The following is a 26,376-nucleotide window of genomic DNA, read 5'->3' on the forward strand; positions in this document are numbered from 1 at the left end:
GGAATAAAGGGATACTGGGGAAAATTCTGAGATTTTTGAACTCACAAGGTCTTGGGCCCTACTCTTCTTCAGTTCTCCCAAAAAGTGCCAAGGCCATGAGGCCATACCTGAAAATGATAGAACTTTGTGAAGGCCTTGGAACCAATTAAAGAGCATCCTTTTCATTACATAGCTGATTATAACCAGTTTAAGAATGTGCATGTCCCCTTCAAGTCTTGCCTCATTTTAAATTAATTAGTTTATTTGTTATATTAAATTACATTTATTATTTGAATATATTTAAGTGTAAATTTTTATGATATATAATAATATATACTTTTAATAAAGTATGTAATTAAGTATAATATTTAAATAAAAATTTAGAATATAATTTTATATTTTTTTTAATTTTATAATAGAATATATGTAATATGTAATATATAAATGTAAATATTTAAATTATTATAAATTTACATTAAATTAAAATTCCTAGGTATATCCCACTCAACTTCTCCTCTCCACAGTAGAGAAATTTAATATTTAACAAAAATATTATTTAATAAATATTTTAAAAGATAGATATAGGTATAAACTATGACTTGTTATATTTCTATTATATCAGTTCTTTCTCTGGAATTGGATACTAAGGCACATGCCTTGCAAAGAATCATGATGCTTTTCCACATGAAGAAATGCTTTAAATTACCATTATACTTGTAATAGCAGAAAACCATTAAGCAACAGCAATTGGTAGAAGGGTGTGACTGAGCATGTCCCATCTTTCCAAGGAAAGAAAGGTGGTACATCTTTTCCTTTATCTTTTCTGTGTGCCAATATTGCTCAGTATAATTACAGAGCATTCAACTTTTCTGTGTTTTTCTTTTAACTCGTTATTCAATTTATTATATTATTCATTGATTTCTGGTTCTATTTTTTTTAATTCTTACCTTTCATCTTAGAATCAATACTGTTTATTGATTCTAAGGCAGAAGAGATATAAGAACTAGGCAATGGGAGTTTGGTGATTTGCCCCAAGTCACACAGATAGTAGGTATCTGAAGCCATATTTGAACCCAAGACCTTCTACTTCAAGGACTTCCTCTCAATTCATTGGACCATCTAGCTTACCCCTTTCAGTTTCTACTTACCGTATTCTACACCATTTCATGTTTCTCTGACTTCATATTCATAATGTCATATAACAATTATATTCTTAGATTCAAATGCTGCAGTTTGTTCAGTTTCCCTAATCTTTGGGCATCCCAATTTTTCCATTTGTTTATCCTTAAAAACTGCTTCTATGAGTATTTTGCTAGACATTAGATTGTAAGATCCTTGAGGGGAGGGACTTTCTTGATCCTTTTTGTATTTCCAATGCTTAGCATCACACCTTGTGGTCATTTATACATGTTTATTGACTGACTGATTTGGAATCTGTTGTGTCCTTTTTCATTCCCAGTCCTTTTCTAGAAAAAGTTTATCCATATCACCTGACCAGTTACCTATTTGGGAATGGGTCTTGGTCAGATATATTTGTCTTAGCAAGAACTGTGTCTTATTTAAAATGTGGATTTCTACTGGTATCTTTCAAGATGCTCTGTGCTCAGGAGGTGCTTCATAAATGTTTGTGTTTCTGAAGTCAACCCACCTTTTCATAGAAATTTAAGGTTTACAAAACAAATTCCCCATAACAACTTCAAGGTTTAGTGTGTTCATTTGACCAATATGGAGATAGTCTTAGAGATATGAAAAGATTTGTCTAAGTTCCCAGTTATTGTAGGAATCCTTAGTAGAATCAACTTCCCTGAGATGACCTTACTTCTACTCAGTCTAAATCTTGTATGTAGTTAGTTATACACTGCCTCCTCTATTAGAATGTCTGCTCTGTGAGGGCAGGAACTGTTTTTGTCTTTTTTTTTTTGGATCCACAGAACTTAGCATAGTGCCTGGCACATAATGAGGGCTTAATGAATGCTTACTAACTGATTGATTGATCAGTGCTATTTCCATTAATCATTTTGCCTCTCATGTGCATGATGGAGTTCATTCTAATTTCAAGTAACAGTTTATGACTAATTAACTGCTGGATAGCCTGTTTACTCCTCCCCACTCCATCACTACTATCTGAATAAGAAGGAAGGAAGGAAGGAAGGAAGGAAGGAAGGAAGGAAGGAAGGAAGGAAGGAAGGAAGGAAGGAAGGAAGGAAGGAAGGAAGGAAGGAAGGAAGGAAGGAAGAACATGGATCTAAATGGTATAGGAGGACCTTAATTCAAATTTTGGCTTTGTTATTTATCACATAGGTAGCTTTGGATGGACTTTGAGACTCATTTTCCTCAAAAATAAGATAATAAATGTGTTTAATTTTTAATAAGTTTTATTCAAAATATAAATTAAGTATCTCTAAATAAGATTAGAAAATCTCTAAGATTCCTTTTAGCTACAAATCCTAAAACCTGAAAGTAAGGAAATGCACCAGGGCCAAGAATTCAGCAAAGATGGGAAGAACCAGGGATTCCAGGTAGGAAATCCTCTGAGAAATGAGAGGGTTTGGATTTAACAAGCTCAAAAGCTTCAGCATTAATATTCTATGATTTGTGGAATGAACTAGTCTATAATAATACTTCTGGTTGCTAATTTTATTTTGGAACAAATATAAGTAGGATTTTTCTCTGTTTTTAGGCTACCATCTGACTTTGTGAAGCCCTTGTAAGTTGAAAGAGGTCAAAGATATGAGGTCTGTAGGTAGACCCTACTCCTAGCTAACGGAGACTGGATCTCCTTCTTCAATGATAGCTGGGCATAATCAAATCAAGATGCATATTTTGGACCTTGTTCCTAGAAACATGACATTTGTACATATGTTTGTCAGGTTGTCCTCCAAATAATGTTTTCTTTGCCCTTTCTAAAGCCTTGAATGAGTAATTATTGGTCCCTACAGAAACAGGCAGCAAGGAAGCAAAGATTATCTATGTAATCTAAAGCTCAAAATGGGGGGGGCACCTATAGATATTTATAGCATATTATGGTTTTTTTTTGCACTTGGATTTCAACATGTAAATATTTTAAAGGTTTTTTTTTTAGCAGAAGGCATATCCTTTTTACAAATGTCTGTCATTTAGTCTTCTTTTCTAAGATTTACTAAGCAGAGACCATTCTGCCATGCCATCAGTTTGAAGGGCAAGGAGAATTTTGTAGTAATTTGTATTACATGGGGTATTTATATTGTTGCCACCATGAGGAGACCCTTCCCTTTATACCAGGTGTAGGCTGGTCTCCTTCCTAAGAAATAAGATAAAGGGATCAAAGGAATGCCTCTCCACAATGTAGATTTATCAGGGATGATGAAATGTTCCCTTTATGAGAGTGAGGGAGTAGAGATGTGAGGCTGTAGTGGAGGCAGAAAGAATTTGAAGTAATAGAACGGAAACTTGATCCTTGGTGGGAAATCTGAGATTGGAAGAGAATCTTACTGAGGATGCATGGAAGGAAAAGGACAACTATACATTTGAAGCTAAAAACAAAACAAAATACATTTGAGGTGGGGCAACTAGGTGGCTCTGTGGTTTGAGAGTCATGCCTAGAGACAGGAGGTCCTGTGTTCAAATTGATTTCAGAGACTTCTTAGCTTTCAGTCTCTGGGTAAATCACATCAATACACAGTATAGATTATAAAACAGAAGGATTAAAAAATCCCTACAATTTAAGGTCTTCCTGAAGAGAATGGAGCTATATTCTTTGAGAAGTAGTTATATTTTAAGGAATGAAAAAAGGACTACAGAAACTTTCAGCTGATAGATTGCCTCAATGCTAATACTAGGCAATCTTAGGTACATCAGATTTGATTTGATAACCTTAAGAGGCCTTTATTGGTCATTTAGTAGGGTTAAAGAAATAATGAGTAGTCGTGTTTGGTGAATCCAAGTTCATTGACCATGGGGTGGCAGAATACCTGGCAAAGAGTAAGCACCTAATAAATGTTTGTTGCCTTGTCTTCTGGTCAGGATAATAAGTGAGCAGACTATTGTCTTCTGGTGACATTTATCCCAAACACAAGAGGAATCCTCTGAAGATATGTCCAAAAGAAAAACTACATTCCCCTTCTTTAGTTGCACATGGACAAGAATTAAATTGCCAGAACGAATCTATAAAGTATTAGCTCAGTCAACATTTATTAAGAACCCACTAGGTATTAATGGATCTATAGATATATATTTTATATGTATGTGTATATTTGTGTATATATATATACATACACACATATACATACATACATACATACATACATATATATATAGAGAGAGTATGATCATTAAGCTTGGTAGGAGATTTCCAAGGAAATGCTATAAGTTCTCTGTTTGGCACCCACGTGTTACTATTTTTATCATTGATTTAGATAAAGCCATAACTGGAATACTTATCAAATTTGCAGATCCAACAAAGCTATGAAGGACAGCTAATACACTTGACAACAGATGTAGGATCTAAAAAAATCCTGACAAGCTAGAACTTTGGAATGAATTGAATAAAAGAATTACTGATATATGTAAAGTCATACTTGGATTAAAAAAAGCCAATATCATCACTGCTAATATTTATATGTTATGGCACTTATACCAAGAACCGAACTAGGAGCTTTACAATGATTAATTCATTTCATATTCCCAACCCTGGGATGTAGGTGCTATTATTACCTCTATTTTATAGATAAGGAAACTGAGGCAGAGGTTAAGAGACTTGTCCAGGGTCATGCAACTAGTAAATTTATGAGACCAGATTTGAACTCTGGTCTTTCTGACTCCAGGCTCAATACTCTATTCACTGAACTACCTATCTGCCATTGTCCATAAGTACAGACAAGGGGTGGGGGGGAGGAATGTAAAGAAGAGTGTGTCTGGAGCTTCCAGTGGTTTGGAACCTCAATATGTTAGCAGTTTGATATGAATAAAAAGCTTATTTGATATTTATTAGTAGAGATATCATTTCCAGAAATATGAAAGCCATGTCCATTCTGTCCTCTGTATTATATCAGACTACATTTCACATATTATGTTTAGTTCTTGGCACAACAGTTTAGGAAGAGTATTGGTAGCCTGGAGAGCATCCAGATAATAGGAACAAGGGTGATCAAAGGCCTTTAAGGCTATACTATATGAGGATCACTTGAAGGAATTGGGGATGTTTCCTCTAGAGAAAAGAAGATTCAGGTGAAATGTATTGGCCATGTTCTAGTATTTGAAGGACTTAAATGTGAAAAGGGGATTAGATTAGGGCTCTTTGGTCCCAAATGGGAAAACTAGATACAATGAATAGAATTAGCAAAGGAAATTTAGGCTTGAGGCTTGAGGAAAAGACCAAACTCAAAAAACTACCTAAAAATTATCGGGATTCATACGTATAATAGGCTACCTTAGGAGGTAGTAGACTCCCCTTCACTGGAGATATTGAAGCAGTGTCTACATGACCATTTGTTTGGGATATGGCAGAAAGAATTCCATTTTTAGAAAAGGATCGAATTAAATGGCGGATCCCTTCTAACTCAAAAATCCTGAGACCCTCTAATCTCTAGCACTGACAGCATTTCTCACATTTCTTCCAAGAAGTGTCACGGGTTTCCTGGTATAGAGGAAAAAGTTGAATAAACTATTTTTTAAAAGCTCCTCTTATATTCCCTGGGAAGTCAATATGACCTTTATTTTTCCCCTCTTTTCTTTCATTTGAGAAGGGTGAACTGGCTCATACAAAATGTGACTTTACACTGTGCCTTTCAGTCAAGGACAAATAATAAGCCTGAAATTGTCCTCAAATGTTTATTGAACCTGAACTCTTTCCTAGGAATGAAAAAAAATGCCCTTATTCTTTTTGTTCCTTTCTTCCTAATTATCCATTTATTTAATTATCATTGCCACCTGTGTCTGGGCTTTTGTGTTTGTGCTCATCGAAGAGATACTCAGCTATATCTCCAAGTTTTTTTTTTCCTCTGGTAGACAAACTGTAGTTAAGAAAGAGAGAGAAGAGGGAAGTCCTTGGATTATCACAGCTTTATTCTGATTTCTCCATCCAATGTTTAGCTGTTCTCTTGGGTACTTTTAGTGCATTGGGAAAGTACAAATCTACAGGCAGAAAAAACACACTTAGAAATCATTTTGAAAACACCAAACTGTCTGAACCTTCACAATTTATTTCCCAGAGGATCAGGATTGACATAAGGCATATTTATGGAATGGGGGAATTGTGTCTTTGGTGCCTCCAACTTCCTTTTTCTGGGCATTTTGCACAATCTGCTGAAATGCCTCCTTCTTGTTTTTGTTTGTTTGGGTTTTTTTTTTTTTTGTAGCTTACATATATATTCCCAATTTCTACCACCACCTAGAAGTAGTTCTTGCAGGAGAGAAAGAGGAAAAGATCTCAAATTAATAACTTATTCCTCAATGTGAATATTAGGCAATATTAGGTACATCAGATTTGAGAACTGTAAGAGACCTCCACAGATCCTTTAGAACTACTCTGCTATTTTAGACATGAACAAAATGTGGTCTCACAGAGAAATGACTCACCATCTTTCCCAAGGATATTTGCTTCTTTTGTGGTGGAGCAGAAGGCTTTTTTTATCATCTTTCCCAGAAATATTTGTACCCTTAATGGTGAAGCAGAATTTTTATCACCTCTCAATAGGAAATGGAAAAACTAGTAGAGAAATATGGGTTTCAGGGGGCAGGAAAGCCTTCCTATCAGTCTTGGAAATCACAATTCATTAGGTAAGTGTAGTAGTAATTCAGATAGAGGCAGTTAGGTGATTTAGTCAATAGAGCAGTGGATTTGATTAGGCAGACCTGATTTCAAACCTGACCTCAGGCATTTACTAGCTGAGTGATGTTGGGCAAGTCACTTAACTTCTCCCTTCTTCAATTTCCTCATCTGTAAAATGGTCATAATAATTTACTTACCTCAGGTAAAATGAGCTCACATTCAGAAACTATTTTGTAAACCTTAAAGAAAATTATTATTATTATTATGAATATGAAATAAAGTACCAAGAGAATCTGCTTGATTGGGTCACTTTCAAGTAGAAGATGAGATAGCCCTATTTAAGGAGGACGATATCCAGTGGAGGTAGAATTTTAATTTATGTCATATGAGGACCAAATAAAAGAATTGGGGATGTTTAGCCTCTAGAAAAAACATTTCTCAGTGACATAATAGCTATCTTCCAAGTATTTGAATGTCTATCATGCCAAATGGTATTAGGCTTGCACTTCTTGTATACTTAGAAGGAGTTAGGAGCTCTGGGTAGAGGTTACAAAGAGACCAATTTAGTTTCAACATGGGAAAACACTTCTGAATCCTCAGAACTATGAAAGTAGAGATTGGGCTTCCTCTGTGGCTATGGTTTTTCCCTCATTTGGAGAACTTTAAGCCAAGCCTGGATGACTTATTTGGTACATGGTAGAGGAAATTCATGTTCAGGTATAATTTGAAATAATTAACTTCTGAGGTTCCTTCCAACTCTGAGGTTCTGAAAACAGATGCAGTACCATAGGGTAAGAAGTCAAATTCTTATAAGTGAATCTGGAATCAGGGGACATGGATTCAAATCCCATATCCATGTGACCTCAGGCAAATCATTTAAACTCCCCTATGTTCATCTGTGAAAGGGCATTGGAGGTGACATTAGATTAGATGACCTCTTAGTTACACATTCCAAACTAAAAGCCTCAAAAATGGGCCTTCAGATTCTGAATTAATCCCAGTGTATCTTGGGAGGATTTTATAATTGTACAACTTTAGAAATTAATTTGGTTTTTAACACTTCTTGGCAGTAGAATCACTAGTTGTTATGAAATGAAAGGGAACCCCTTCTCTATCCATTTTACAAATAAAAAAAAAACTGGAGGACCCAAAAGGTTAAGAGATTTTACTAATAAAACTGTGGTTCATATAAGCTTTGCTCCTTACTACCTGCATTGACCTTGGGCAATTACAGGGAAAGCTATCTATCCACTGAAGTGGCCCTAAGAGTGCTAGGTTGGAATCAACAGTGGGTGAAGTCAGGCCACCTGCAGCGTTGCGCTGCAGGGAGCCAAGGTTTTGAACCATGTACATACTCAAACATGAGCTCAGTTAATTTACTGTCCAAAAAAAGAAAAGAATAGAACTTGTGGTTACTGTTTCAAGCCCTTTCTTAATATTCGATTAACAAGGACTATTCAAGTGGTGGCCAAATTATTTGTCCTACATTTGGCCCATGTAGTAATGCTCTTTTCTAAATAGACCCTGAGCCTCAAAAATGGGTATTTAGATTCTAAATTAAACCCAGTATGTCTTGGGAGGATTTTATAACAAGTAGTAGAACAGGAACCAGAATAGGAACTTGAGATTCCTCCTTTTTGAAAAGGCTCTGAAAGACTTCACTTAACTGAGACATATCGCAAATCCTATGTGGTTGCTTTATCTACACAGGGAGGAAATATTTAATAATAGAGATTAATGGACTTGGAGTCAGGAAGTTCAAATATTACTTATGATACTTATTACTGCATGACTATGGTCAATGACAAGTCTCTTCTCATTTCTGAGCTTCAGGCAATTATGACTTGGATCATAGATCTAGAGCTGGAAGGGACCTCAGACCCCATGCAGTACAGTCCTCTCATTGACAGTTGAGGAAAGTTGAGGCCATACTGGTAGCAAGTAACAGGGAAGGATTTGAACACAGGTCTTATTTACAAATCCAGTTGTTGTCGTTTTTCTTGTGCCTTTTGCTAAGTTATATAGAATGTGACCTTCCCTGGTAAAGAGAGTTCTACCCTAATGCCTGACACACAGTAAGCACTTCATAAATGTCTGCCGAAAATTCAAATCCTTGACTTATTGATATAGATTTACAGAATAGAGTTGAAATATCATGGAGGCTACACTCTATATTTTCCAGAAGAGGGAACTGAGGCTCATAGATATGAATCACCTTTCCCAAGATCCCCCCCTAGACAATAAGTAGACAAATCAGGAGTTGAATGCATCTCCCCTAATTTCAAATCTTTTGCTCTTTCCACATCACTAGATTGCCGTGAATAGAGAACTACTATATCTACAGTCAAGAAATCTTGAGTTCAAATCTTGTCTCAAGCACATGCTAGCTGTGTGACTCTAGGCATGTCAGTTGATCCTCTCAGTCTCAGTTTCCTCATATATAAAATGGGGACAATGATAAGATCTGCCTCACATTGTGAGGCTATTGTGAGAATCAAGCAAGATCATGTATGAAAAGTGTTTTACAAACTTTAAAGAAGAATTGAAAAGCTAGCTACTATCATCATCATTATCATTCTTAGTTCTCTAAGGATATTCTAACTTTTTGTCATCCCAGATAAACATAATATTCAGTGTATGTTGTCAATAATGTACACATTGGGTATTGGTGCTCACAGATACAGATTTTAGTGAGAGGGCATGGGACATGTGGAAAGGAGGATAAATTGAGGGCTTAGATCCCCTCCCTGTTCTTCAGAATAACATAAGGGAAAAGGAAATCACAACTGGCAAATATTCTTATGAAATAATAAAAAATAGTCATTGTGCAGATATGGATTTGATGTCTGAAGAACTATGTTCGAATCCTGACTCAGTTGCTTTTAGCCTAGTTACTTCTTTATCTGTAAAATGAAATTGAAATAGATGACCTCAAAAATCCCTTCAGTTGACTTCCAGGAATTAAGGTGGTGGAGTAAAAAATGCTCTGAACATATTGAAGTTATGATTCTTTGTATAGTGTATATACTCCACTGTATAGTGGAAAGGGGACTAGTATTGTAGTTGGAAGACCTGGATTCACGGGTTGGATCCTACACACATTAGCTGCATAACTCTGGGCAAGTTACTTCATTTCTCTGACCCTTAATTTCCTAATTAGTAAAATGGGGATAATGATATTTATATGCTACCTCAAAGAGTTGTTATGGATAACATTCTTTGTAAATAGCTTGTGTTGTACCTATGTATTTGTTTGTTTCCTCCCCAATTTGATTGGGAGCTCCTTGAGGACAAGTACTCTTTTGTCTTTTTGTAGTCCCAGTGTTTGCAACATAGTAGATGCTTAATAAATGTGTTTTGATCAACCAAATGAAAGTGCTGTAACATTGTTATAATTATTGGGGGAAATTTTTTTTTTGCCATTTCATAGTTCAACATGGAAGAATGCACAAAGAGAAAAGTATCTTGCAAATAATGAGAAATGGGCATGAAAAGCAGCTCATAAAGATTAAATAAAGGACTTGTATAATAGGAAAAGGAGAAAAGAAGAATGAGATGAAATGAGACAGAAGAGATGCCCACTCTATAGGTGTCACATTGGGAATCCTTTGAAATTAAATCTCCCTTGAGATTCACAGAATACCTAGTTGAGAAGTGCACAATATAAAATAGTGTGATACGGATGCAATGTGCATTGATGAAATCATGGTCACATATAAGTATAGAAAAATCATTAGAACTATTCTTTGTGGTTTGTTTTCTTGCTCCCTTCTTCCTTACCTAACCACTTCAATACCAGCCAAAAAAAAAACAGAAAAGAAAGAAAAATTAAAAAAACAACAGAACTAATGTTTTATAGTAGCATAAAATTTTTTGTAGAAAATGAATGTTCTGAGAATTGTTTTTGAAGCTCCAAAAAAAATAAAAGGCAGAGCTATAGGAAATACCCTATGTATCAACTATTTACAACCACTCCTTTTAAAATAGCTAAGGAAATGATCTAAATGAATTCATGGGACAATTCGATCAAGCTTTCAAAGAATAATTAATAACTGTACTATACATAAATTAGTCTGAAAAAATGAGAAAGCATTCTATAAAACTCTTTTTATGAGACAAATATAAGCCTTATATCCATATATATGAATCAGGGAAGAATCAAACAAAGGAAGGAAGTAAATTGTGTGTGTGTGTGTGTGTGTGTGTGTGTGTGTGTGTGTGTGTGTGTGTTTGTATGGTGGGGACATAGTGTTTGAGAGACTGATATGCCAAATACCAGAAAGTAAGGGAGAATGTGAGAGGGACAAAGGAGAGTCAGGCAAAAAGATATGAGAAATTTGAGGTAATAAAAAGAGATAGAGGAAGGCACAAAATGCTATTTAGTGCTGGTCATCTTCCAACAATGACATTGTGCCAAAGTGTGCTTTCTGTCAATGTTCCAGAATTCCTCAGTAATCAAAACTTGACTTTTATTCTCCTTGATATCCAAGGCATTTCTGGGCTCTTTCTTGCCCATTATACTTGGAATATTCTTAAAAAAACAAACAAACCAACCACTGTTGGTATTAACATGAAATATTGTACCATTGGAACCCAATTTGCATCAAACAAGATATTTGCTCAATGCAGATACATGCACAAGATGTTCAGGGCTGATATGTCTCGTTGACTAAGTTCCAGTGCCTGTAACTATTTTGAATCTTGGCCTGCTCTGAACTCATCACCCCATATTGGTGACTATTTCAAAGTAAAAGAATGCAGTGAAGTCATTGCCACTTCAGAGATGGTTTTAAATAGTAATGTTGAAATTGTTATTAGAAGGACAATGTCACACCACATCTTATTCCCAGAATGAAGCCTCAATGCAGAAGACTTACCAAATTGTAGATAAGATGCTTGTCCAAGGCTAGATTGCCCAATTGCTAGTTCCCTCAAGTCTTCAGTACCAGATCCAATATTATTTCCATGTGAAAGTTAGCTATGGGGTGTGTGTGTGTGTGTGTGTGTGTGTGTGTGTGTGTATGTGTGTGTGTGTGTGAAAATGTCTGAGTTGCTACTATTGATTAACCTTGAACCCTTCACCACTGTGGGACCTAGAATCTGGAAGGGATCTTTGGAAATATCTAATCTAATACCCTCGTTTAATGTTTCCCCATTTGTAGAATAGGCATAATAATATCTTGTTTGTAGAAGTCAGGGTTTTGTTATTACAATAAGATATTACCTTAATATAAATGTTGGCTATAGAAAATGTCAATTTTCAGAGTAGGCTATTGAATCAGATATACCAAGCATTCTCAACTATATTCCTTTATATCCAGACGTATAATTTTATATTTGGTAAATATATTTCTCAGATGGATTTTTAAAATTTATTTTAATTTTAATGAATTTTCTATCCTTAAATGTTATTTTATTTTCCCCAATTATATATAAAATGATCTCTAACATTTTTAAAGACTATAGAGCTTAGAATCCACCCTACCTCCACTTGGAATTGTAAGCCATCAGATGAATTTCATAAACACTTTGAAGCATCCTCCCTGCTTGATTCTGGGTGCTTTCAGAAAGACTAAAATGAATTAGATAGCCCTTCCTTTAAGGAACTTAGTATTCAATAGGGAGAATATGATGAATGCCTGAATAAATCCAGCATTAGAAAGAGAACATGTTAAAGGTCAAATGAGAAACTAACAAAGTCGAAAAGGGTCAAAATAAGAGAAGAACCATAACAAAGAGAATTTTTGAATCCAAAGAATCCAAATCTGGATTTGGAGTAAGAGACCTGAGTTTGAATTCTACCAGGGTTAATTATTACTTAAAGTCACTTCATTTTTGGGTCTAAAGGAGGTATAAAGGGAGGAGGTGGGATTAGATGACTTCTGAAGTCCATTCTTATTCCAATATTCTGGGACTCTAGGGGAATGTAGCTGACTTGGTTGGAGGAATTAGGGTTAGACAATTTGGAATATGTTCAGTCTGAAGTCATAGGACATCTGGGCAAAATATCTGGTGGGCAGTAAGAAACAGCAATGGAATTGGACCCTGAGGACTCAACTCCTTTATTATTAATGTTGAGAAAAAGTGAGAATGGAAGAAATCACAATGGAAGGAATATAAAATAGAAGAAAGCTGAGACTGAGAATTAGATAGCGATAGGAAAAAAGTTAGGTGGCACAGTGGATAGAATACCAGTTCTGGAAAGCACCTGTTCCTGAGTTCGAATCTGGCCTTAGACACTTACTCGCTATGTGAACATAGGTAAGTCACCTATCCCAGCTAGTCTCAGTTTCCTCATTTGTTACATGATCTGGAGAAGGAAATGCAAACCATTTCAATATCTTTGCCAGGACAACCCCAAATAGAGTCAGGAAGAATTGCACATGTTTGAAATGACTAAACAAGAGGAGAAAGAAGGAAGGAGGCATCTGTAAAGGAGATAGAAGAATGAAGTCAGATGCACAGGAGGAAAGCAAGAGAATGCCATATTATATAAACTAAAGTGAACTGGGAGGATGAACATTAAACAATTAAAAAATCAAAATAAGAAGATAAGAGTTCCAGAGTTGGTTGAAATTCTCAGGTCTGCTATCTGATTTTCTTTAGACCTTGGATGTGTGGAAGGAAAGAATGCCTGGGGTAATTTCATTTGACCCATGAAACAAATATAAGGTGGTGTTATTATTGTATTATGTTTGTAGAAATGCATTTATATAATTCCTATTAGCCATTCAGGGCACTTGGTCTTTATACTGTATTAACTGGACTGTTTTCCCATCATGTCAGGCTCACAATGGCCTCCATGTAACCTTCTGGCCCAGGTATTATGGAAAGCAGCAATTTTTCTCATCCTGATGAATAGTCCTTTGCTTTTCTTTAGAATGAAGCCAAGCTGAGGTCAATATACTAAACTAAATGGTTTTTTTTAAAAAGACACAGGAAAAAAATGCTTCCAAACAGTCAAAAGACCAACAGACCTATCCTTGTTCAGTACAATCTTAAACTGAGAGGTGACTTATTTCTAAAGGGAGTTAAATACACACACACACACACACACACACACACACACACACACACACACTTTAGATTTCATTTTGTTTGGAGTCTGCCATTTAGAAAACTTATTGAGAATGGGTTTGGTATGGATTGGAGCAATCTGAGATGTACAAAACCCTTTCTTAAGACCAGTTTTTATCTTTTCATCTGCCCTTGATCTTTCTAATCTCTCTAAAGAAAGTAACCAGTGGAAGGCTCTTGCTGACTCCAAAAGACTCTACTTTAAAACCTGGCTGCTTGTGTTCTCCCTTTGATGGACAAAAAGTATTTCCTGCTTGTGTCTGGATATTGCTAGTTCTGTTTGTACCTCTCCCTTAAGAATTTGGGTAGTTTTAATACAGGGAAATGAGCATTATGATTCACACACACACACACACACACACACACACACACACACATACACACACACACACACACACACACACGTGAATAGAGCACTGGTCTCAGAGTAAGGTAGATCTAAGACCTCATTTACTAGTTGTGTGACCCTGGGAAAGTCACTTAATCCTGTTTGCTTCAGTTTCCTCATCTGTATAATGAGCTGGAGAAGGAAATGGCAGACTTCTCAAGGATCTTTGCCAAGAAAACCCCAAATGGGATCATGAGGAGTCTAACAAAACTGAAATGACTGAAGAAAAAAAATATATTTTAGATATATACATATATTTAGATATACACACATACATACATATATGGATACACACATATGTGTGTATATAGCTAAATCTATACACAAACATAGTCATACACACAGCAAGCACTAAGGCATTGCAGAGGAGGGAAAGCACTATCTTTAAAAGGCACTAAAAGGGTTAGGAAAGTCTTCATGGATTCAGTGGTATCTGAGCAGCTTCAGAGGAAGCTAAGAATTTCAAGGGGCAAAAGAGGGGAAGAGAAATAATTCTGGACATGGAAGATAAGCCTTGCAAAGGCATGGAGGCAGAGATGAGAATTTGTGTCCTGTGAGTACAAAAGGACCACTTTAGTAAGAACATAGAGTACAGGAGAGGGTTTGATGTAAAAAGCCTAGAAAGGTAGGTGAACGAGTTTTCCATTTTATCCTAGAGGCAGTGGAGTACCTCTATAGCTCCTTGAGTAAAGACTTGTGCTTTAGGAGGAATATTTTGGCAGCCCTTTAGAAGATGGTTTGGTGTTGGGAGATACTGAAATTAGACCAATGAAGCAACTGTTTTAATAGTCCAGGGGGACTGAACTAGGCTGGAGAGAAGGGGTCAGATATGAGATATACTATGAAGATGGAATCAACAAGACTTGGCAACCCACTGGAGATGGGAAGTGGAATGAGGAAGAGGAAGGCATTGAGAGTGACTACAGGGCTTCAAATTCAGGGTGCCCTTAACAGAAAGAAGAAATTTGGGAGTCAGGTTTGGGGATGATTTAGAAGGCTCTTTGGCTTCTTTGAAAATTTCCCCCCTTTCTCATTAGCTCTATCTTCAAGCTCTGCATAGATAGCTATGAACTTCACCTATATTACATTTCTCATCACTGTTCCCCCACTCATCTCATGCCATCCTTGGTAACACCACTCCCTTCTAAAGAAGTTGCTTATTGTCCATTATGAGAAAGAAAACCCAAAGGGGTATTTAAAAGTCCTATGTTACACTGGCAACCAGAGAATGGAACTGAAGTGGAAGGTGCAGGTAACATTTTTAAATGCAAAGGGAATGGCAGCTCAACAGAAACAAGGCCATTTCTTTTATATTTCTTGAATTGTTATTCTAAGAGGTCACATTCCTCTTTCAGCTCCCTTCATTTTCTTCAAGCAAGCCTTAATGAGCTTGAGCCCCCACATAGGTAAACATGGGCTCCCTATTACATACTCTGAAGGCTTGGTTCCAAGGCTGGTACCATTTCCTTTGGGAGAAAATGCTTTTAAGGAACACAGGATTAATTTGACGTATCTTTTATGTTCCCAGCCTTTGGAATATTATGTAATTTTAAATGAAGAGTCAGTGTTCTATAGTGGAAAGAGTAGTTGATTTGGGGTCAGAAAATGTGGGTTCAAGTACTGAGTCTACCCCATTCTACCTGTATGGCTGTGGCCAAATCACATCAGCTCTGTGATCCTCCATTTATTTATTTGTCAAATGGGGATAATAATATATACCCTGCTTGCCTCACAAGGTTATTTTGAGGAAATAATTTTTAATCTATAAAATACTATAGAAATGTCAGTTATTATCAGAAAATATCTTGAAACTTGTCTCCCCTCCCCTTCCCATATTTTTTTATGGAATTATAGAACACTGGAGTTAGAAGTAATCTTAGAATCCACATAATTCTACTCATACAAGAACCTGAACCAGGACAGTAGTGGCTAGGTGAGTGGAGAGAAAGAGAGAGATATGAGATGCACTGTGGAGAAATAATCAACAAGACTTGGCAACCAACTGGATATAGGAAGTGAAATGAGGAAAAGAGAAGAATTGAGGGTAATTCCAGGCCTTCAAACATTGTGTACCCTGTTATACTCCCTTACCCCCACTAAATTAGATTCATCAAGTAGATAACCATACTTTGCTTTAATTCCTCCAAAGAGGAAGAACCCATCACCTCCCAAGGCAACCTATTTCAGTTCTGAACAGTGTTAATTGTTAGGAAGTTTTTCTGACATCAACTTGAAATTAATCCCTTTGCAGCTTCTACCCCTTGTTCCTAGTTTGCCCTCTGGGCCCAGACTGAACATGCCCAAGAACTCTTCCTCATGACAACTCATCAGATACTTGAGAGAGGATATTATATTTCTTGTATCTCTTCCTATTTCAAGGCTAAATCATTAAGGTTAAACATTCTTTCAAGATATCCTCATATTACACTGACTTTGGGTCATCAATCCAAGCTCAATTCTCGTATAGATGGCATGAGACTAAGTAATCAAATTTTTGCCTAAAACTTCTCCCAATGTCTTCCTGAGTATGTACATATATACATATCATAGACCCTCAGATGTGGAAATGATCATAAAAATTATACAGTCATCCTTGTCATCTGACAGATGAAGAAATTAAAGATGAGAAAGGGAACTAGTCTCACAGCTAATAGTTAGAATAGCTAAAATTTGAACTCAAATCATTTAGCCCCAAATTTGGTTTTCATTTGACTACCTTTCTTGTGCTTATGCTACCTTTACTGTCACATCTTGCCTTGCAAAATATGGGGGGGGGGGCTAGGGGGCAATGTAGCCTTTGGACATGTGTTGAAATATACTAAAATGTTGAACCTAGTATGTCACTTTGGAAAGAAGCCCCTGCTGTATTTTCATGAGGAGATTTTGTTATTCCAAATTTATTGATGTTAGACCCTTTCATAACCACTAGGACACAGATCTGCTTCTAGAGATTTTAAGAGTAGAGAGAGTGATGTTCCATCATTTGACTGGGAAGAGGAAAGACTCCCTAACAAAGAAGACTTAGAATCATATAGTCCTATCAGAGGAGTCTGAATCCTTCCTTTGTCCCCTGATGATCAGGATATGACTCCCCATTTTCTCAATTGTCATGGTCTTTGGAATCTTAAGTGAATTTGGAATTTTAAGTAAAGACTCAGTATGGTATAGTGAAAAGAGTAGCTGATTTGGAGTCATAAAACATGGGTTCAAGTCATGAATTTGCCCCCTCCCCTTTCTACCTGGATGACTGTTGCCAAATCACTTTTGCTCTTCAGCAGATACAGGAGCAGTAGAACCTAAAAGGGAAGAATGGTGTATTTTTATAGCTCAACATAGAAGAGTGGTGTCTACAAGTCTAATGCAACTGCTTATGGTGGGGGATAATCTTGTCCTCTTTGCCAAGGGAGAATCTTGTCAGGTGAAGGTTTCAGTCTCATAGCTTAAATAGTGGGGACACATGTATGTAAACAAAAAGCATGACATTTTTGCCAAACATTTCCACAAAATCACAATGCCTTAGGATTAGAAGGGAACTCCAAAGCCATCTTGGCCAACCCATACTTGAATAAATCCTACCTCTACTATATTTCCAAGAAGTTTTCATCTAGTTTTGTCCTTCAATGATGGAGAGCTCTCTGATGAGAATCTCAGTGTCTGCACAAAAGGGGTAGAGACAGAAAACATTCTGCAATAGCCTATTCTACTTTTGGACAATTCTAATTGTTAACTTTTTCTCCCCCCTGCCCCCAACCACTCATATGTCATACAAATATGTCTCTTTGAAAATCCCATTCATTGTTCCTAGTTCTGCCCTTGGGGGTCTAAACAAAGCAAATCTATTCCCTTTCCACATGACCATCCTTCAAATACTTGAAGACAGATATCATATCTCCTCTCAGTCTTCTGTTCTCTGGACTAATTATCCCAAACTTCCTTCAACTAACCTTTGTATAGCACAGTCTTCAGTCCTCCTATGATCTAAGCCATCCTTCACTGGGTGGATTACAACTGGGCAATTTCCATTCTTCACATATGGTACCCATATTGGAATTCAATGTTCTATATCAAGGTCTGATCAAGACAGAAGACAGTAGGACTATCACCTCCTTCTTTCTTAGCTCTATTCTTCTATTAGTGCAGCTTAAGTTTCCATAAACCTATTCCTCCCAGGAGAGAAGAAATATAGCATAAGTATATAATTCTGTGCTAAGGTGAGGAAAGCTCTCTGAGGCATGGACTTGCCTATCTTTATTTTCTCATTTTCCTGTTCAGTTCTAGAAGGGTTTTTGTTGTGGGGCATGGGAGACTCAGAAGGTCTGAGCCAGAGTAAAGTTCTGGGAGGACTGATTTGATCTGGGATCCTTGGAGGACCTCTAGGAAAATGAATGGATTCTGGCCACCAAATTCTGCCCATCTTAAAAGATCTACTTCAAGTGCTACTTCCCCCAAGAAACCTATGGCTATTCTCACCTTATTGATCAGTTACTGTTCTTATTATGTTTGTCTTTCAACGTAAAGATAGGACCCGTTTTACATATATCTGGCTTGTCAAAGCCTGGTGCATATTAACAGATAGCTACTTTCACACTGCCTTCTTCTCTCCATGTTTTCCAGACTAGAGGCTTTGCTATCCCCTCTCCTCCTCACCTTTATACCCCACATGGCCCAGAAAGCAATTTCTGAAGAATCTTGGGTCAATGTTGCCACCTGATGGCTAACAGAAGTACTATGTTTCCTAACCTCTCTTGTCCACAGCCTTCTTTCTTCTCCCTCAGGGGGAAAATAGACATGCTTTCATTGTTCTTTTTTCTGTACTATCATCTCGAGCAATCTTTTTGTCCCCTCCTATAGCAATGTACTCTTTATTTCTTTTCCCTCTTTCCACAGTTTCGAACAATGCTTGCTGAGTTATCTCAAGAAAATCTCTGTCTTCTTGTTTCTATTCGCTGTGTGAGCCCCTCATTTGTTTGGTTTTGATTTGGTTTGGTTTGAGCCAACAATTTCATTAGAGTTGGGAGATCCTGATGAAGAAACTAAAATCACACTGGCACAGAGAGTCAGTAATCCTGCAAATTTGAGTTGCCTATGGCAATGATCAGTGAAGTGACTAGTCCAAGGTCATATAGTCAGTATGTATTAGAAACTAGACTTGAATCTGAGGCCAGATTGCTCTCATGACAAAGTAAGATACAAAGGCATTAAGAATAATTAATTGGGACTTGATAGTTGTAAGTTTACTATTCTATGATACATTATGTAACCTTCAGCACAGAACTCCTGAAGAATGTGCAAGAATAAGCAAACCCACAAATTTAAAGTAAAATTAGATATATCTGTTGCCATCGATCTCTCTTATGAAAGTCAGAGTGTTATAACAGAAAAGACATTAGAAGAGGAATCAGAAGATCTGGGCTTGAAGCCCCGCTTTGCCTTTTGCTGTACAATTATTTCAATAAGCCGTTTTACTTCCCCCAAGATGCCATGCATTCATGTAAAAATATGTATTCATTCAATAAGCCTTTATTGTGCTTCTTCTGTGGGTAGGGCATTATGCTAGTGAACATACAAAGCTTAGATAAGACATTATTCCTTCCCTGATACCTAATGCTGTACAAGGACATTAGAAGGATGCCAACCAAAGTGCCTACAACCAGAGTGTTGTTGGTGGGAATCTGGGAAGGCAATTTGGCTTTCTGAAACCAATATAATTGCTATGTAACATTTAGCATTTAAGAAAATAACTCACCTTCAATGCTTTTTTTTTTTAAGAAGATAATATTTATACTACCTGCTTCACAGGGGTGTTGCAAGGAAAGCTCTTGGCAAACTGTAAAGTATTAGAGAAATTCAAAGTTATTATTTGATTTAATTGTTTTTTTAATTGTTTATATTTCCACAATATTTTTACCATCTTTATGGAGAATGAAAAAATTTTAATACATTATGATTTAAATGGGCTTTTGAGAAGCTATGGCTTTTAATGTTTATAGCTTAACTTCTATTGGAAGGCATGTTTAGGATTCTAAAGTCTTTACTATAACAAAAAATTAAACATTAACTAATTCTCTCTCTCTCTCTTTATAAAAAAAAAAAAATTAGACTTGTTTTCTGCCTTACTAATGACTTTAGGACAGAAGAGAAAAGGTTAGACAAACAGTTAAGTGACTTGCCCAGGGTCACACAGCCAGGAATTATTTGAGGCTACATTTGAACCCAGGTCCTCCCAACTCCAAGTCTGGCACTCTATCCACTGTGCCACCTAGCTAGTTCTCAAGTAGAAGACCATCTGTTTTCAGAAAAAGCCAATTTGTTATATTGTATATTATTCTATTATTTTCAAATGTATTAGCCATTTCTATAATTAGATTTAAGCTCTGTAAAGGAAAGGACTATGTCTTTTGCTTTGTTTATATTCCTAATGTTGTTCATCATACTGCTAGAGTTCCAGAAAATGCTTACTGAGTAAATAAACTGGAACATGTAATCTTATATGAAAAGACACTCCAAAGGACCAGAATAATTCAACACCCATTTATTAGGCACTTAATATTTGCAAGTACAAGGAAATAGAAATGGTATTAACAAAAACAAAGATATGAAAAGCAAGTGGGTTAGGTCAATTACACACAGAGGAATTCTGTGCTGAAAGTTACATAAACTATCATAGGGTATCAGAGTTGGAAGAGGCCAACAAATCCAAACTCTTATCTTACTGAGGAAGAACTTGAGGCATTGGGAAGTTAAATGACTTGGCCAAGTTCATAAAGCTAGTAGGTATCTGAGGTAGGGTTGAATGCATGTCATGCTGCATTCATGTCAGTAAAGACTAACCCATATACTTACCTTTCCATCTCTACAAAATCTTAATGAAAATTATCTATAAATATATCAAGGGTATCCTTGATAAAGATAGCCTTTCGTAAATGATATTTTACAAGTTAGCACATCTTCAAAGTTTGATTGAAATGATCAAAAATGTACTGTCAATCTTATTTTGTTGACTTTACCAAAAGCATTTGACTCTTTAGAATAAAATGTCACCTTAAAGGTTATTCTCCAACAAGGTGACACCAAGGCATGTCAAAATCATATGATTCTTGGAAAGATTCAATAACTATAATTCAAATCTTCTATTAATATCTAGCAAGACAAAATCAGGAAGAGATATACTCCCTAAGCATACTGTAAAGAAGGAAGTGCAGGAAGTATATAAATGGAATCAATTGACAATCACCTATTCATTCATTTATTAATTTATTTGAAAGATTATTTCAATTTTACTCATACTATAGCCAAAAAACCCCAAACAACTAAAATGCATCTATTGCTGTTAAAAGTGCTGAAAAATTCTCCCTTCTTCCTTTTTAAAAAATTCAATTTATTGTTTATTTTTGCCATTTAAATTTTTTTGAATTCTAAATTCTCTTCCTTCTTATAAGGCCCTCCCTAGTCACTGAGAAGGCAAACAATATGACATCAGTTATACATGTGAAAATATTTGTAGCAGATTTTTGTATTTTCCAATGTAACAAAAAAGCAAGAAAAAGAAAGAAAGAAAACTATACAATTTGCACTTCAGAGTTCAGCAATTCTTTCTCTGAAGGTGAATAGCATTTTTCACTGAGACCTTTGGAGTAATTAAGACTTTTACAATTGATCATCACACAAAATTGCTGTTATAGAATTCTGCTCATTTTACTTTTCCATCAGTTCATTTAAGTTTTCTCAGGTTTTTCTGAAACCATCTTGCTCATCATTTCTTATAGCACAATAGTATTCTATTTCAATAATATACCACAGTTTGCTAAGCTATTCCCCCTTGATCAGTATCCCCTCAATTTCCAATCTTTTGCCTTCTCAAAAAAGAGCTACTATAAATGTTTTCATATATATATATATATATATATATATATATATATATATATATATCCTTTCCTTTTTTCTTTGATCTCTTTAGGATACATATCTAATAGTAGTATTTCTATGTCAAAGGGTATGCACAATATTGTGTCCCTTTGGGTATAGTTCCAAATTGTTTTCCAGAATGGTTGAGCCAATTCTCAATTACACCAACAGTTCATTAGTGTATTTTTTCCCACATTCCACTCCAGAATTTTTCTTTTCAACAATCATTTATTAAACTCCCACTCTCTGCCAGGTATGGGTAGAGATTGCCTATGAATACTGAGGTTCTCCTATTTGCAATTGCCTTTGTGCTAATTGCATCAAGCCCTGGGAAAGATAAAGAATTTCCTGAATGAGATTCAAAATTACTCATATTCACAATTACTTAAGAGTTTATCTTCCCATTAAGAAAATAAATGGAAAATGAGTCATATTGACCAAATTATAATATGCAGTTGGGTGAAAAGCCTATACATTATTTTCTTAAGAGGTCCAGAAACACATATATCTTGCACCAAGTGGAGATGGATAATGAACTGGGAAAAGAATGGAATAAGGGGAGGTAAACAAGCTGTATTATATTTGGGAAATTTCATAATGCTTTTTTTAATGACCCTAAGCTTCTCTTTAAAATAAAGGAATCTTTTCCTAGCCAATTTTCTTCATCTAACAACAACAACAACAACAACAACAATAGCTAGCATTTATATAGCTAGAGGAAGAAATGGCAAACCATCCGATTATCTTTGCCAAGAAAACCCCAAATGGAGTCACAAAAAATTGGCCATGGCTAAAAACGTGTAAACAACAAAAAAGAATTTCTATAGCTTCTGCTAGATGTCAGGCACTGTGTTCAGTTCTTTACAAATATTATTTAATTTTATCTAAAGATATATGGCTTTGAGTCATATAATACTCTAATATCCAAAAAATCAAGTTACAGCTTACCAGAAAGGCAATAAAGTGCATGGGGGGGGGGGCAGATATAGACTGCAGCATATTATCACCAAATAATTATATAGATAAAATGACATAAATGATATCATTAGAGAATATATGATTAGAAAATTAGATTGGAAGGATGGAAAGTAGTGCATAGATCCAGAGTGGTAATAACCAATGGACAATTCTCAAATTCTGTTTTATGCATTCTACATGAATGAAGTCATAGTTACATTAAAGCATGTCTAGGCACTGTGTTCAGGCACTGTGTACACAAATATTAAAAGTGGAACAGTTCTTGCTCTCAAAGAGCTCATAATCAAATATGGGAGGAGAGGAAATAGTGATAGCATATGTACAGAAATAAATATAGTGCAAAATAGAATCAGATGGGCAAAAGAGAACAATGTCAAGTACTTTGAGGAACTTGAGTAGAGAAGAAAAAATTTTCATCTTGTTTGATGTAGCACAATCTATGCTGAATTAATGTTTAAAGATAGGTCAGTGAAACTGGAGGAACCCAGATTCAGTTGGATTGGGCATCTTTGCATTCTTGGATGAAGATATCTCCCTAGTAAACTCATCTTATCTAAAAGAAGGTTCTTCCAAACTGAAGTGGCCTCTAGATTTTGAATACAGTGTCTCCTGTAACCAGGTTTAAGTATGTAAATGATTCCCTTCCCTATAATAATCTTCAGGTTTAGATCCTGACACTTCCCCTTATATTAGAAAATCCTTAAATTTTCTGTATTGTGAATCAATGACAATGAAATTGAAAAAATGAAATCTCATATGGGATTCTGAGTAATCATCTTGTGAAAAAATCTTGTTTGGATAGAGTCCCCTGTGGAAGGAGCAAATGAACTTCTCTGTGGTATAGTAGAACAGGAATCAGGAGACTTAGGCTCTAGTCCTTGCTCCTCATAGGTGATTTGGGGAAAGTCAATTAACCTCTTTGAGTCTATCTGGCTATTAGTTTTAATGCTCTGTCCAGTCAATCTAAGGCCAATCATTCCCTCTCTTTTTATGGATTTCTATTTGGTCTGTCTAAGGTGATTTGGGATGTGTTAGTTTTCTTTTCTAAAGATCTAATGGAATGAAGCTTAGAATGGGGGACACTTTCTAGTTTTGAAGATTAAATATGTCACAAAATCAAATTCCTCAGAACTCAAGACCTCAGTTTCCTTTTTTGTAAAAATAATTACCTTGGGCTAGATGTGAACATCAGGTCCCTTCTAGTGCTAATATTCCATAGCTTCAATGAGCCTATCTACACAACTGATTATTCACCTGCCAGTTTTTAAGTGAAAAGGAAGCACATGAATTCCCATAGAAAAAACCTATGAAGAATATCAGATGGAAATTTTCATGTGCATATTTTAATTTAATTTTAATATTGTAGGGTTGTTATTAAATACAGTTTCCAAATAATCCATGGCAAGCAATTAATTTTAGGAGGCTTATTAATAAAAAATTTAAATGAAAAAAATTATAGGCTTATTGAAGCTTGAAAACTGATGAGAGCACAGGCAAAAACAATGTTTAGTAAAATTTTTATCTAAAGGACTTTAATATGAAGCCTGGCCCAAGATGTCAATAATTTACTGGTTAGACTGACCTCTGCACTACCAGGGCAAAAATACTGTCGGTGAATCCTGAATGCCTCTGTTGCTCTCCCCTCTTCCCCATTGGACTGTCCTATGACTACTACTACTGTTTTTCTCCCTAAGCAAAAAATTAAAAAAAATTTTTAAAAAGAGCCCAGAACAGGGACTTTTCCCAGCAATCCACATTTTCTGTATGGGCCTGATTTGAACAAAAGATGAGGTTTTTTTAATGGCATCTATATTAGTTAACTAAGCAATGTGGGTAGAATAGGATATTGTAGTCTGTTCATGGATAAGTGGGTATAATGTAAAGACCACTGGGCCAAATGCAGGAGACTTCCATTCTAGTTCTAGTCCTGTCACCAACTAATTATATGATCTTAGCCAAATGGGTTCCTCTCTCTGGACCTCAGGATCCTCCTTTGTCAAATGAAATGTTTTTTTTTTCAAAAGGAAGGAAGGAAGGAAGGAAGGAAGGAAGGAAGGAAGGAAGGAAGGAAGGAAGGAAGGAAGGAAGGAAGGAAGGGAGGGAGGGAGGGAGGGAGGGAGGAAGGGAGGGAGGGAGGGAGGGAGGGAGGGAGGGAGGGAGGGGGAAACGGAGGAAGGGAAGGGAGGAGGGAAGGAAAAGGCAATACTTCAGTAAATTCTTAAAAGAAACCAGTGATTTCAAGATACATGAATGTGAGGAGAGACCACCTTCAAAGCATGGGAATAGCCAATGTAGAGACACGTAGTTGGAAGATGGAGTGTTGAGCATGAGGAATGGCTTGTAGGCCAGTTTGTTATTATTTATATTATATATGTATATCATAATTATTATAGTTATTATATTATAATTATATAATCATATATTTATATGTTATTATTAATTATACTATAGCATGCTAAAAAGTATAAGGTACAAGAATAACGAATAGATGGGAAAAGGCTAGATTGTGAAGAGCTTTAAATGCTAGAGTTTATACTTAATCCTAGATGTAATGGCATGGCAACCTTTAGATCTAGACGAATTGTTAGAAAATCATCTAACCTAAACTTCTCATTTCATAAAGAAAGGAAACAAGCCCTGAAAGAGTTTGCCAGAGGTTACACAAGCAGAGTCAGTATTTGAACCTGGTCTTCCTGTTTCAGTGTTTTTCATACCATGTTTAAATATGTAAAACCTTAGTTTGTGCAGAACCTGGAGTTATTGATTTAGGTGCCAGGAATCTGTGACTCTGTGTGTGTAAGCTTGAAAAAAAGGAAAGAATTATATCAAGGTGAAAGTCATCTCCCCAGGACCTGGAAAGGGTTATTAGATTGACAAACTGAATCACAAACCATGGAGTCCTGTCTTTTTGGTCTACTACTTACATGTGGGGTTGCTGATTGAGCTCTGAGTCCACTTGCTGCTAGGCTGCTGTCACATTAGGGACATGTCTAGGCAATTCCTTTTAATCACTGGGAGGCAGCATGTTGGGGCAGGAAAATGTATTGGATTTCACCTTTAATCTCTCAGACATCAATTTCTTTACAAGCGGGCCTCTTCACTGAAAGGTAGAAGTTAAGAGTTCAGAGAGTGTTGGCGGCTCTCTCCTGAATGGCCTTTATCATCTCCATGACAGTTTTTTTCCAATTTAGTTAACAGTTTATTCAGTTGCAAAACGACACTGACTCATGTAATGAGAGGGTTCCCTGTGTGTCAACAGAAAGAATTTTTGGTGCTTGGTAACTAGTTGGGCAACTTTCAG

General features: G+C 36.1%; 1 protein-coding gene across 1 annotated transcript in view; it reads left to right on the plus strand.

Annotated features, from left to right (window-relative positions):
* Positions 1–26,376, plus strand: part of GLIS3 (GLIS family zinc finger 3) — a 601,540-nt gene that overhangs the window by 267,548 nt on the left and 307,616 nt on the right. The gene's annotated exons all lie outside the window — the stretch shown is intronic.

Source organism: Monodelphis domestica, chromosome 7 (genome assembly GCF_027887165.1).
Source record: "Monodelphis domestica isolate mMonDom1 chromosome 7, mMonDom1.pri, whole genome shotgun sequence".
NCBI classification, from domain to species: Eukaryota; Metazoa; Chordata; class Mammalia; order Didelphimorphia; family Didelphidae; genus Monodelphis; species Monodelphis domestica.